General features: G+C 29.9%; 1 pseudogene; it reads left to right on the top strand.

The window, feature by feature from the left end:
• The first annotated feature begins 2,499 nt into the window (after positions 1 to 2,499).
• Positions 2,500 to 2,618, top strand: LOC112486016 (annotated as a pseudogene).
• The last annotated feature ends 13,851 nt before the right edge of the window (positions 2,619 to 16,469 follow it).

The following is a 16,469-nucleotide window of genomic DNA, read 5'->3' on the forward strand; positions in this document are numbered from 1 at the left end:
AGGATAAATGCCAAGGAAATAACAACAAATAAATGTGGCAAGGGCCAAGATTGAGATATTTTACTTGGATAAAGCTTTTATTAATTCTCTTAAAAGGAGGATTTGGAACTTAATACAAAATTCAGTATATATTATTTATGTATTATCTATAATATATGAAGTATTTTTAGATGTTATTATATAGTTCTAATTTCATTATATATATTAAGAAAGCTCAATTATCTGTGTTTTCTTTATAAAATCTGAGTCAAAAAACTCTAGGCATATTATTAAATCAAACTCTAGACCGAGTGGACTTCATGTTAATACTTCAGTGAATATATTTTTACTCAAATTTGGAAGTCCATTATAAAATCTTGCCTTCAAAAAATTTATCACTTTCTGACAGAGACATTCTAAATTTCTGGACTGCGTCAAATAAATTTAAATTATTTTTATATAACAAACATGGAAAACATTCTCTATTAAAAAAACAAAACAAAACTATTCTTTCATGTTGAATTTAATTTGCTTACATCTTGCCAAATAAAAGATAGTTTAAGAGTCAACAAATGAATTTAAAGACATAATCTCTGAAAAGTAATCAGAGCTGGTAAACTAAGGTAACCATAACTATTCTCAATAAATGAATCATGCTAGACCGTCAGCTATCTGAATTTCTAGACTTCAGATACAACTTCTAATACTTAGCAATTTACAGTTTATTATAAAGTTAATCCCAATGTGGTAATAATTCAATTCAAATACTAGGTGCTTAAAAGAAATACATGTTAAAGTATCTATATACTTTATTAAAGTTTCATTTTTTTAAAATAAAATTTGATAAGGAAACAATTGGAACACAATCAATAATTAAAAGGAAACACAGAGAAGTTTTAGTCATTTGCTAACTTGTTTTCCAATGTAAAAAAAATGTAATTTTAATTCTAAAAAGGTTAAATAGTTTTATAACATCTTTCCAAGAGAAATGAGTCTGTTTTAAAATACAACTTTTAAATTCAAAGATAAGGAGAGATGTGTTTTTTAATCATCTAGGTCTTTATATAAACCATCAAACGGAGCAGGAGGAAGAGAAAGAAAACAGAAGGTTAGCCAAGTTCATACAGTGGACAGATTCTCTATTTTTCTCTTACCATTCTGTCAGCACAGGTGTAATGCTAGAGTTCATCTAAATGTGTCTGCAGTTCTCTGCACCTGTGGATTACCATCAGGCCAATAACAAAAATGCCTTCCCCACAGTTTTACTTGAAGATGTTGCAATTTATTCAGACTTAATTGAGGTAAAAGAGAAAACCCTCTGGGATTTTCTGCTCCTAAAAATCAAACTTTTCTTTTTCACCTCAACAATTAACTTCTTCCGTTATTGGTATAAAAGAAAAGGTAAAATTTTAGATCTCATGGGTGCCCTTATTTTGTCGTAATAACGTCTGAGTTCTATAGGAAGGTTAAACAACAGTTAAGTTGATTGAAGATATGTTGTTTTTCAATAACAATGCTGTCACTCTATATCTGTGATACCCAGATGCAGGAAATAAAATATTCTCAGTTAGTGCTATGCAAAATGCTTCAGTCATAAAGTGGTCAAATAAATCTCATCATTATGCAAGAGAATAGAATTAGAGTAAAAGAACTTGGAGATTGTGTATGAGACACTGTGACACTAAAATAGTGTAAAAGGTCACGAGAGGCTGATCGACGATGTAATTCTAAAACAAAATACACCCTGTTAATATCAAAATTACATCTCTGAATATTCATTATAAATAACACACTATGATTCTCTATTTTCTCTATGGAAGATTAAAAGTTTAGATCTATATCTTATAAAGAAGATTGACAAGCATTAAAGAGAGTGCCAAAATAATATCTACTGGATTATGAAATGATATATTTTATAGAAATTTTTTTGGTTGTAGAATTTATTGTAACACATTTTTTGCCTGTAATGAGCAAAAGCCATGATTATACCATGGTTAAATTAGGGGTAATATCAAAATGATACGTGGGACAGCAGCAAAACTTATCATAGTATTGAAAGTATATATTGAAGATGTCATAATTGATCTGTGAAACTATCATGTGTGCATGGCAAAAGATGACTTATAATAACTCTGCTTGGCTAGTAGTGCTAAAATTACATGTTACACATGTATATATTAAAAATATGTATGGATACCCATTTACTGTGTATGCTATAGACAAACATACATAATGCATATAACATATAAGCATTTATACATTTATAAATTATATATACATGTAAATACTGAGACAAGCATACTTATTTCTAATATGCATGCCTTTCCATAGACTGTAAACATTCCTAAAGTTTAAACCGTATTCATTCACCCTGTAACAGAGTAGTTAAGGTTTACAAAGTGCTCCATAAACATGTGACTAATTACACTATTTATTAACTATTAAATAAACATCTACTAAATGCCAGGCACTGGTAATACGATGGTGAGCAAAATAGACATGGCTCAAGAATGATACTAGTCTGCTGGCCATGCCACCCTGAACAAGCTCGATTCCGTCTAATCTTGGAAGCTAAGCAGGGTTGGGCCTGGTTAGTACTTGGACGGGAGACCACCTAGTAAGACCAGGTGCTATAAATGTAAAAAATAAAAAATAAGGGATTGTAAGCTGACAAGATCCTTGCAATTTGTGAGGTCAACCAAGGGTTGCATCACATGAAAAAAAAAAAAAAAGATACTAAAATGTTTAAGAATCTATGAAAGCAAAATATCTGATTCTGGTGGTCATTCAAAAAAGTCTCCCCCGAGGAAGTGAATTTTAAGTTACAAAATCAATTTTACATAAAATTTAATTTTGTAAAAATTGTGGGAACATGTCAAAAAGCCTTGAAACAAAAAAAATGACTTCCTTGAGTACCTATGACTTTAACAGATTTAAATCTACCTTACAAAATAAGCATTACATTAGATTAAATCTGCATAAAGCCTTTGTTATACTAGTTTGCAATACTGAAAATATGTATTAGTTTGTGCAATGCATATACTGACTTTTAGTATAGAGCTATTTTAGTTTCTAAAAGGTACATGTAGACATATTGTGGGTATGTTCAATCACATGTGAGAGGCTAACTGCTTGCTGCTGTCTCTGTCTAGTGGTTAGGGTCTAAGCTGAAGTTACTCTCATATATCTTCTAACAGCATTTCTCTTCCTCAACTTGCATGGGGCCTTTCCTTCTCAGGTCACTACAGAGCAACCACTTTGGGGTCCTACTGTTATACTTTCTCCCCATATGTCCAGTTCAGAACTCCGAGAGGCAGTAAGCATTGTTTAATATTGGTAGACTGGCTGCATTCCAAAAACATATCTTCTCGTTTGATCAAAAGAATAGTAAAATATGAGAATTAAATGATACAATTAAAGTGTTAAGATAATCTGAGTACACATGCAATTTAATAGCTGGCATAGAATCAACATTAAAATAAACCATTAATTTTATTATTAAATAAAACAGTAAAAAGTCTTATAAAATACAATTGCTCTATAACTTTCCTTGTAATTCCAAAATATACTAACAAAACATTTAGTGTATAGCTCCTTGATTAACTAAATGTATGTTGTAAGTCTCAGTAATTGACAATCCACAAAAATGCATGCATATTCATAAAATAAATTCACCAAACATGAGTCTGTCTGTCTTATCACTGTCTACTTTTTTAGTAATACTTTTAAAGGTTATAAGCAATTATTTATGTCTTTTTTCATATATATTTTTTTCTCCAACCTATAAGTACCACGAAGACAGCAAACTTATGCTGTATTTAGCTCAGTGCTGGAAAGTAGTAATAATGATGATAATAACTGCCACGTTTTGAGTCCTAACTACATTTTAGGCACATTGTAAGAAATTTTCACGTATTAACACATTATCCTTTAATGTGCTATAAGCTTGATTACAAGTCCAAATAAGATGGAGTAAGCACAGTCTACCCTGTCTCCTGACTAAATGAAGCTCTGAAGCCTAAACAGAATGCATGAGATCTTTGAGGAATTATATAAAAAAAATGAATACTAACAGTCAGAGCAGGAAAGAAGACCAAAATATGAGTGAAAACTGAAATTATGGTGACTTTACCATATTTTACTCCTTTGTATCTCATGGCTTGGAATCAATGCGGATTGACTGAAATGCTCTAAACCCAAATGTGAGCATGAGTATTGAGAGAGAGCAAATCAACAGAATCTAGTCTTCTCACTATTAAAAGATTTGATTTTATACTTAAAAACTTTCTAAAAAAATAAATGTATAAGCCTAATGTTAACTGATATGATAAGTTCTATCAAATATTTTTTTAAAAATGTAGCACTGGTCTATATAATCTTTTCCATAAAACAGAAGAAGGCAACACTACTCAACTTATTTTGTGAAGCCAGTATTATTTTGTTGTCAAAACTAGACAAAGACACTAAACAAACAAACAAAAAACTACAGACCAATAAAAATACAGATATAAAATTTTAAGAATATATTAGAAAATTGAATCTGGCAATATATTTTTTAAAATAACATATTATGGCCAAGTTAGGTTTAGCCCAGGACTTACAAACCGACTTAAGATGCAAAAACTCAATCAGTGTAACTTGTCATAGCAAAAGAGTAACTATACTAAAATACTAAAGAAGAGAAATTGCATGACCTTAGCAGTCGATTGAGAAAAAAAAATATTTGGCAATAGTCAACCTCTATTTATGATAAAAACTAGTAAACTCAGTAAACTTGGAATAGAAAGAAACTTCTTCAATTTAAATAAAAGCATTTACAAAAAACCTACAACTAACATCATATATAAAAGTAAATTTTTCCCTAGAAAATTAGTTACAATTCAAGGATATTTAATTCCTCCTATTCAAAAACATACTAGCAATCATAGCCAGTGGAAGAAAAAAAGGCAAAAAAATTAGAAAAAAATTAAAATATTTCTATGCATAGATGACTTGATGTCTTCATAGAAAATCCCAAGTAATAATAATAATAAAACACCCCTAAAACTAATAAGTGAATTCAGTAAGTTTCCAAGGCACAAGTTCAACATTAAACGTCAATTGTATTTTTATATACTATTAATAAACTATGTGCTATATACTATTATATGGTATGTTATTAATGAATTGGAAACTAAAACTAATAAATTATAGCATTTATAGTAACTCCAGAAATAAAATGCTTAGGTGTAAGTCTAACAGAGCATTTATATTATCTGTATTCTATAAGATACAAAAGCTGTTGAAAAAAATACTGAAATAAATGAAGAGATATACTGTGTTCATGAATTGGAAGATTCAACATAGTAAAATATTAGTTAAACTTATAGTTATGTATAAATTTAATGCAATTAAAATTAAAGCCACTGAAGGATTTTCCTCTTAGCTATGGACAAGCTTTTTCTGAAATTTACATAGAAAACAAAGGATCTAGTGTACCTAAAATATTTGCGAAAAAGAAGAAAAAAGAAACTGGGTAGATTACCAGCACTTGATTTTATAAAACTGCATTTATTAAGACAGTATGTTTTTAAGATAGTGCAATATTGACATATAGATCAATAGAACAGAATAAAGAGTCCATTCAGATCCAATAGTGCAGTATTGACATATAGATCAATAGAAGAGAATAAAAAGTCCAACTCATACAAATATGACGAATCTATACTTTGATAAAAGTGCCCTGACTATATAGTAAAAAAAGTATAAATAAATAAATAAATAAAATTGATAAATTTTATTTATCAATCAATCAATAAATAAATAAAATTGATATGCAAAATTAAAAGCCTCAACTTAATCCTCATAAATTCTTATAACCTATAAAAATTAAATCTAAAGAAATCACATATCTAAATGTAAAATGTAAAACTCTAAATGTTCATAGAAAATATAAAAGTCTACACATGATATTATAAACATAATCCATAAAAGCAAATATTGATAAATAAACTTTATCAAAATTAAAATTTTAACTCTGAGAAAGGCATTATTAAAAGAATGAAAAGACAAGTTACAGCATAGGAGAAAAACATTTATAAATTACTTAATCAAAAATGAACCTGTATCTGAATATATAACAGCTCTCAAAAATCAACACTAATTGACAAACTAATCTTAAAGTTTATATGGCGATGAAAAAGACTCAGAATAACCAACTCAATATCCAAAGTTAAAAACAAAGTTGGAGATCTGACACTATCTGACTTCAAGACCCACTATAAAATAACAAGAATCAAGACAGTGTGATATTGGTGTAGGAATATACAAATAGATCAATGAAAAAGAGAATAAAGAGCCAATAGAAATTTAGTTAACTGATGTTTGACAAATGAACAAAAGCAATACAATGGAAAAAAGACAGTCTTTTTAACAAATAGTGCTGAAACAACTGGACATCTACATGCAAGAAGGAAGAAGAAGAAGAAGAAGAAGAAGAAGAAGAAGAAGAAGAAGAAGAAGGAGGAGGAGGAGGAGGAAGAAGAAGAAGAAAGAAGAGGAAGAGGAAGAGGAAGAGGAGGAGGAGGAGAAGGAGGAGGAGGAGGAGGAGAAGGAGAAAAGAAAAAGAACCTAGACACAAACCTTAATCCTCCACAAGAATTAACTTAGAATGGATTGCAGACCTAAATGTAAAATGCAAACATAAAATTCCTAGATGATAACATAGAAGAAAACCTAGGTGATCTTCGGTATAGCAATAACTTTTAAATAAAACACCAAAGGCACAATTCATGAAAGATATAATTGAAAAGTTGCACTTCATTAAAACTAAAAAGAAATCTACTCTGTAAAAGACAATGTCAAGAGAATGAGAAGACAAATCACAGATTGGGAAAAACTGTTTGCAAAAGACATATCTAATAAAAGACTGTTAACCAAAATACAAAAGAACTCTTAAAACTCAACAATAAGAAAAATAATAACTCAATTAAAAAATGGGTGAAAGGTCCAAATAGACACCCAATTAAAGAAGATTTATAGATAACAATGAACATATATATGAAAATATGTTCAATATCATATACCATTTGGGAATTGCAACTTAAAACATCAATAAGATACTACTACACACCTATTAGAATGGACGAAATCCAAAACACTTACAACACCAAATGCTAGAGGATGTGGAGGAATAGGAATCTTATTCATTGCTGGTGGGAATATGACATGAGACAGCCACTTTGGAAGACAGTCTGGCAGTTTATTCCAAAACTGAACATACTCTTAACATAAAATCTAGTAATTGTGTTTCTTGGTAATTACTCAAATGAATTGAAAACTTATGTCCATACAAAAACCTACACATGGGTGTTTATAGCAGCTTTAAACATAATATTTATAACTTGGAAATAACAGAGTTATCTTTCAGTAGGTGATTGGGTACATAAACCAGTTCATCCAAACAATGGAATTTGTATTATTCAACATTGAAAAGAAAGAAGCTATCAAGACATGAAAGGACATGGGGGAAATTTAAATGGATATTAAGTGAAAGAAATCAGTCTGTAAAGGCTACATACTGTATGGTTCCAACTTTATGGCATTCTGGAAAAGGAAAACTATGGAATCATTAGATTAGTGGTTGTCAGAGGTTAATGGAGAGAAAAGGATGAATAGATGAAACATAGAGGATTTTTAGGGCAGTGAAAATATTCTGTCTAATATCACAATGATGGATATATGTCATTATACATTTGTCAAAACCCATAGAATGTGCAACACAAAAATAAATTCTAAGGTTATTAGACTGAGTAACAATGCTGTGTCTATGTAGATTCACTGATTGTAATAAATGTTGACAGTGGGAGAGGTTGTGTGTTTGTGAATGTGTGTGAGAGGACATGTGGTATATGTGAATTCTCTGTAATTTACACCTAATTTTTCTGTGAACCTCAAACTACTCTAAAAATAGTTTATCTATTAAAAAAATAAACTCAGTAGTAAAAAAATTGAAAAACTCAACCAAAAATGACCAATAAACTTGAATAGACACTTCACTAAAGGGAATATATGGATAATAAATAAGTGCATAAAAAGATGTTCAACATCATTAGTGACTAGATCAATGCCAATTAAACCATGATGAGATATCACTATACCTATTAGAATGGCAAATATATATAATTATACACAATACCAAGTGTCAACAAGAGTGGAAAGCAACTTTTTCATAGATTGCAAAATGACACAGCCTGGAAAGCAGTATGCCAATTCTAATAAACATACTATATGATCTATCCTTCTCACTCTTAGATGTATTTATCCTGGAGAAATACAACATAAAACTAAAAACATGTTTATTCAAAAACCTAAAAATCACCTAAAGATAGAAATAAGTAAAATGTCCTTCAATGACCTAATAGATTTAAGAAAGATTATGGTACATTTAAACTATGGAAAACTATTCATTGATTTTTAAAAATGATCTTTTGAGGCACTCGACTTATATGAAATTCAAAGGCTATAGGCTAAGTGAAAATGCCAGTATCAGAAATTTATATTTTGTATTAGTTCATGTGCATAATGTCTCCAAAAATATAGGGTTAGAAAAAAGATTAGTGATTGCTAGGAGTTAGTTATGGAGGAAAGGTAGGAAAAGAAAGAGATAATACAGAGGGTGTTTTGGAATTACGAAATTGAACTACATACCGATTTTCATGGTGGTTGTATATGTATTAAAATTTTTAGAACTATATACCTAAAAGGTATAGTTTATTATATGTCAGTTTAAAAATAAAATAAAGTAAAAGTTTATAAATTTGATGAAATTATTATCCTCATTTTGTGATTTAGAGAGAAACCCAGTAAAGAGAGATAATTTTCCCGAGGGCACAGAACTCATAAACTTTCAGGTCAGAATCAATCTGAGACAGTCAGACTCCAAGGCTTATATTCATGTGGTAGAAGGAAGTTTCATAAATTATTGTTGAATTAGTGCATCAGTCAATGAAGGAAGTGATGAATCAGAAGAAGTCTAATTACTTTGGAGTTTCTTGCCAGCATGTTTATTTAGCTGGCAGAAACCCTCTCAAGGACCTCAGTTAAATAAGTCAATAGATTCGGGTCAAGCAAGACCTTTGGTCATTTCTAAAACCTTAAGTCCTGACACAATAGCAATAATAGTACTAGTAAAAGTAGAGAGAGTTTGGAGATACCCAAAATTATCCTATGACTCCTACAGGCACTTCAAGCCCCCTTAAGCTCTGCCTGGGGGGATAAAGGAATGTGCCACTAGAGTTCATATCTGTCAATCATTGTCAGTAGTCAATGAGATCTGTGAATTTAAATATGGAAGCTGCACACAGATAGTTTTATGAGATAGTGTTTTCAAATTTACATATATGTAATATATATATAATTCTATTCTATATTGTTCTAGATCATAATAGTTTCAAAAGATTTTATAAATGTAGAATTATTTAGATTATTCTTAAAAAGTAATATAGCATTGATGCATTAAAGTTTAATCCCTCTTTTGAATATAGATTTTTAATTGATAAATAAAATAATGAGATTAAAATTGAGGGGTGTATTAAATAAGTTTAATTTAAAAAATTATGGAATCACCACATTTATTGGGCAAAAGGTGAAAACAAATAGATAATGGCAATTGATACAAAATAAAAAGTTTTTAATAATTCTTTAAGCTAATCAAACATTCAGATATCTTAGTTAAAATACTCTTTCAATGTTAGATATAGAAAGATTTCCTACAATATGATTAAGAATATCTCAGAAATAGCATGTCAGAGCCGAGCTGATCAAGAAGGGAAGGCTTCGATGGTGAGATGCCTAGTTGAAAAAAATGCACGAGAAGACGACGTGAGAATGAAACATCAGGTACCTGATTGCAGGAAGTGCAGGGGCTTCTGCACTAAGAGACCACATGGGCTTTATATATGTCAGAGAACAATAATGACATTCTGCCACACATGCGTGATAAACAATAAGCTGAGTCATACTTGCACAAGTTAGGCACAGTCCCCTTACTACATTAATGTAACATTTTATATCCAGAGTTCTATTCTTAGTCGCAAGCCTGGATCACAGCCAGACCTGGGACTCACATAGCATATGTCATATATTGCTCCATAAACTCTGGTTTCCATTTCTGTTTTATAGTACTTCAGTCTTATTCCTGATTCAAAGCCTTTGCATTTATTTCTTCCACTTGTTTCTAATTTCTGCATGACAATCTTTTTCTACATTCAAGTTAGAGCTCAAGCGCCAGTGAATAATGGGCATTTACCTTTTTTTATTTTTATTTTTTTGTCTGGTAATATTTGATCTTTCAATTTGGAAAAAAAAATCTCATATTGTTTAAATTTTGATTGGTGACTCGGTTCTAAGGCATACAATGTAGGGGAGAGAGAAATGCCAAATATTCCTTCTTCCTTCATGATAACCAGTGAATGGGCACTGAACTTAAACCGCAACAACCAGATGCTTTCATCTAAGACTCTGAGTCTGAAGGTGTTCCATAAAGATGCAGGAATAATTAGATATTACTGCAGTGTCAGTGGTGCACAGATGGAAAAAGCATGTAGCAGCCGTGCTACCAGCAGTGCCTACTAGCCATAGATAGTCATGCAGGTGTGATTTGAGCAGTTTCCTGCTTTCTAGTCCATTTCATTTTATCATTTTTTAAGACTGGTTCTTTAGAATTCTTATTAATTCTCTTAGCTTTCCAAATACATTCCTTATTTATTTATTTATTCATTCATTCATCCATCCATCCATCCATCCATTCATTCATTCATTCATTCATTCATTTAGTCACTCTTTGGATAAAGTTCTCCAAAGTTGGTTGTTGTTGCTAGGTTCCTAGGATCCTCAAAGATGCAGCCATCGCCAAAGAAGCACTCCCAATTATCCTATTGAAAAAATTCACTTTCCCATAATATCGTTCAGAGGCTGCTTCTTCTTCCTTCTTTTCCTCCCCTTCTCCTCCTCTTCCTTCTTATAAATTTGTCTCTATGGAATGATCTTATTTATATAATTGTTATGGACAATCTTTCCCCATCTGATTATCTGCAATATAGTCTCTCTAATTATATATCGACTCCGCCCACAAGAGTAAAATGCTTAACTACTTTGTAACTCATACATCATTGGCCCCCTACATGAGTGCCAGTCCACAATAAACTCAAAATAAATATTTACTGAAGGAATAGATACTATTTGTAAACTATTTTTGCACATACCTTGTGCATAAAAAATCGTCTATAAATTATAATAATATTATTAAAGAAGACAGGAATAAGTGACAAAAATATAAGCTTCATCAGTGGCAAGACTTAGCATTTTCCAATTATCCTAATACATGAATTCATAGGTTTAATTCCCATATAATTAAAAATGAGAAAATTAGGGAAATAGTAACTAAATTAATGAAAAAGAGAAAAAAATATGCAAGAACTTTCCCTTTGCCCTGTCAGATTAATAGCAATAGTCAAAACAGCAATAATCAAAACAATGTTCTCCTTGAACAATAATAGATAAATAATAGAATAAATTCTAAAGAAAACACATATATAATGAGTTTACTTTTTAATAAAAGAAAAATTCTACATACTGGTGAAATACTGAACTAGATTTTTGGAAAAATAAAATTCAGCTGTATTAGACTCAAAAGTATATAAAAATAAAATTATAAAAGAAACAGAAGGAAACTTCAATTGATGCTCATCTGATCTCAGGAAAACCAAGTGCTTTCTAAATAGAAAAGGAGAAGAAAAATATGAAGTAAACGATTAGTAGATTTGACTAGAATAAAAAGAAATATATCCCATGTAAAAATGATAAGAAACTAAGATACAGAAAAATAACACAGGTGCAGAATGTTTATTATTATAATAAAAGTAATAGTAATACCTAGTTAAAAAATAATTTAATGAAATCATTTAGTAAAAATTAATTCATGAACATAAAATAAGTTGATTACAGATAAATATGAATATATTCGGTCTCTCTAGTCTTCAAAGAAGTAAATTAGGTATTGTATGTGTCATATTTAGTAAAATTAGAAAATCATACGATGTTATTGGATTGAACCATGCTAACTGCCTTTGGTGTAAGTCGAAATTTGTTTTGATACTGAGATCTTCATATGTTCCAATCTATTTCTACCATGCATTGTCAATTCCCTTTTCTGAAAGAAAATTTGAAAAAAAAATCAAAATCAATATTTTTGAATAACATTTAAGTATTAATTATAAGAAAATGATCAGAAATCTATACAAGTCATGTATAATTATACTACTTTGTATTCATATTAGTATTATATCATTACTTAGTAAAAAACTAATAAGATATTTTTATAGAAAGAAATATGAAGTCACTAAAGTATCACACACTTTAAAACACTATTTTATTCTGAAGGGATATATTATTAAGTGTAAATATACAAGTTAAAGAATAGAAATATTAATATTAAAAATAAGTAAGTATATTAGATAGGTAGGAAAAAAATTAATAAATATTAAATGATTGATTGATGGATAGATAAAATAAAATTATAATAAGAAAAAAGACTATTCATGAGAGAGTTGGAACTTAGGAAACATATTAAAGCCAATATCATACATTCAACTGATTTTGTTTAATATGGGTATTGATTACTGTTACTTACATATTCTGCTTGATGTATATTTTATACTTTCTAATGAATAAAAATTGCTTTTTAATGAGAAAGAAAAATCAACAGCACAAAAAGCAATAATGCTGAAAAATTATCTGGATAACTAAATATACAATAATGGAGTATGTAAATAAATATTTTTCTTGGAAGTATGTACAAGGAATTTAAACGTAATTATCTTTGAGACAGTAGAGGAGTGTTAGGTGAAAGTTGCAATGGAGAATTTTTCGATCTGTTTTACTCTATACTCTGAATTTCTTTAAAAATTATATACATAGTATACTTTTATTCTTTCAATGATATGAAAATTCCTGTTCTTCTAGATTTTAAAGATTATAAATGTTGTTAATAAAAAAACATAGTTAAGCAGATGGCCTACATTTAAGCTCCTTAGGTCGTTTAAATTGTGTGAAAATACTCCTTTTTTTATCCCACTTTGGAAAGTCGTGTCAATTGAGTGAAGATTAAAATGACTCATAACTTATTTAACTCACAATTTTCATACATCCTTCATCCATATACTAAAATATTGACTAACTCTTAATTTGATTCTTTACCCAGTATGTCCTTAGACATTTTTATTTTTAAAAAGAATCAACAATCTGTGCAAAATTTTGGCACGAGAATATTTTTAATGGCAAAAATGGACCTTCCACTTTTCCAATTGTCTCCAGAGACTTAGTCTGGTTCAAGTTGTGGAGCAAGATGGAAGCAGCTTTCTCAAAGATAAGAGTATCAAAGCAGAAGACATTATTTCCTTTTCATAGTTATCCCCCTCCAATATTAAAAATAACCACTAATTGGAGAAGATATTGTAGTGATATGACTAAATGATAGCTTTAATCTTAACTGCATTAGAATAGTTGGCTTCTTTCATTTTTTTTTATCTGATTTCTTACCTTTTTTTTTTTGTCACTCTCCTTATCTCCTATTTACTACTGCCCTTCCTTTTTTCTTTCCTCTCCCTCCCCCTCCATCTTAATCCTCCTTCTTTACTTTTTCCTCTTGTTCTTTTTCCTCTATTTTCAATGTTGTCCTTGGCTATAGGCTTCTGATTAAGATACACAAAACTGCTATATGTTAAAGATAGCTTTTGATTTTAAAACTGTTTGTTAAATTTGGGTGGTAAAATTAAATATTTGCTTGTTGAGAAACCTAAATTAATTATATTGCATTATCTTATCAATGTTCTCCTTTTGAAATATTATATCTCTTCCCTCCCAGAAATAACTTCTCTCCTGAACTTTATCATTTCCTTGCTTGTCTTTGCATTTTAATTTACACACATACAAACGCGCGCACACTACACACACAACACACATACACACACACATACATACACAAAAGAAAGAAAATAAATTCTCTTACAACAAAACATCAAATAATAAATCTTGAATGATGACAGATTTTGGAAGTTATCAATGGAAGCTAAAAGTAATAAGCAAATGTCTGATTAGAAACAAATCAATTACATAGTCCCACAAATAATTAATAAGTAATTTCCCCACAAATTACTTACTAATTACAAAAAGAAAAATGGAGATAAGAAAGAAAATAAATTCTCTTACAACAAAACATCAAATAATAAATCTTGAATGATGACAGATTTTGGAAGTTATCAATGGAAGCTAAAAGTAATAAGCAAATGTCTGATTAGAAACAAATCAATTACATAGTCCCACAAATAATTAATAAGTAATTTCCCCACAAATTACTTACTAATTACAAAAAGAAAAATGGAGATTTTATAGAGGAGTAACCTAGACATTGTCACCTTAATCAAGTGACCAAAATAATCATCACAAACATTGGTACAAATTATGTCCACTGCACCCCATACAATGCTCTGAGAAGGACATCCACATCCTCATTTCTCTAGTATATTTACCAAATATATATAACCTGCATGTAATCATGAGGAAGCATCACACAAACCTAAAGTTAGGGCATTTATAGAATAAGTGGCCTGGATTATTTTTAAAAAGTCAAGATCAAGAAAGAGACAGTACTGCAGAGAAATTGTATCAGAGTAAAGAAATAGACATAAAAATTAAATGCAGTGTCTGATTCTAAATGGAATCCTGGAAACAAAAATATCTATTGAAGGACATTATTAAAACAATTGATAAAAATTGAATATGGGCTGTGGATTAGATAACCATATTTTAACAATGTTAAATTTCCTGCTGGTGATCATTATATAATGATACGTGAAATAATGAAAATTTTACAACACGGCAAAAGCGATCATAAGAGGAAAGTTCATATCATTACAGGCTTATCTCCAAAAACAAGAATGAACCCAAATAAACAACCTAATACTTCATATTAAAAAACTAAAAAAGGAAAAACCAGTGAAGCCTAAAGTCAGCAGATGAAAGAAATAATCAAAATTAGAGCAGAAATAAAAGAAATTGAAAACAAATAAGTAAAAACAAAACAATAAAAAAAATAAATGCAACAAAGAGCTAGTTCTTTGAGGATAATAAAATTGACAAACCTCTGGCTAGACTCACTAAAGAAGAAAGAGAAAGGACACAAAAAAACAAAATCAGGAATGAAAGAGAGGGAATTACTATAGACAACACAGAAATACAAAGGATTATACAAGAATATTATGAAAAAGTATATAACACCAAATTTAATAACTTAGAAGAAATGGGTCAGTACTTAGAAAAATACAACCTTCCTAGACTGAATCAAGAACTGGAAAATCTAAATAGACTAATCAGCAGAATGGAAATTGAAACAATCATCAAAAACCTACCAAAAAGTAAAAGTCCAGGACCAGATGGCTTTGGTGAATTCTACCAAACATTCAAAGATTTAATACCTATTCTTCTCATACTCTTCCAAAAAAATCAAAGAGGGGCCATACTTCCCAACTCATTTTATCACCCTAATACCAAAACCTGGTAAAGATAACACAAAAAATAGAAAACTATAGACCAATATCTCTCATGACCACAAACGCACAAATCCTAAATAAGATACTAGCAAACCGAATACAGCAACATATTAAAAAGATTATACACCACGATCAAGTGGGCTTTATTCTAGGGGCACAGGGATGGTTCAATATACACAAATCGGTTAATGATACACCATATAAACAAATTAAAAAATAAGAATCATATGATCATATCAATAGATGCAGAAAAAGCCTTTGATTAGATACGGCATCCATTTTTGATCAAAACACTTAACAAAATCAGTATAGGAGGAAAGTACCTTAAAATAATAAAGGCCATCTATGACAAACCTTCAGTCAATATTATACTTGGTGGTGAAAAACTAAAAACTTTCCCTCTAAGATCAGGAACAAGGCAAAGCTGTCTACTATTGCCACTGTTATTCAATATAACATTGGAGGTCCTAGTAAGTGCAATCAGACAAGAGAAAGATATAAAAGGCATCCAAATAGGAAACAAAGAGGTCAAACTGTCACTATCTGTGGATGACATGATTCTCTATATAAAAAACCCTAAAGACTCCACAAGAACACCACAAGAAACAATAAGCAAATACAATAAAGTTTCTGGATTACAAAATCAATGTTCAAAAATCCATAGCATTCCTATACTCTAATAATGAAGTGTCAGAAAAAGAAGTTGAAAAAATACTTTCTTTTGAAATTGCACCAAAAAGAATAAAATACCTAGGAATAAATTTAACGAAACATGTGAAGGACCTATATAATGAAAACTACAAGACTCTATTAAAAGAAATTGAAGAATATACAAAGAAATGGAAAGATATTCTGTGTTCTCGGATTGAAAGAATCAACATAGTTAAAATGACCTTATTACCT

The sequence above is a fragment of the Pteropus alecto genome, unplaced genomic scaffold (genome assembly GCF_000325575.1).
Source record: "Pteropus alecto unplaced genomic scaffold, ASM32557v1 scaffold25, whole genome shotgun sequence".
Lineage (NCBI taxonomy): Eukaryota > Metazoa > Chordata > Mammalia > Chiroptera > Pteropodidae > Pteropus > Pteropus alecto.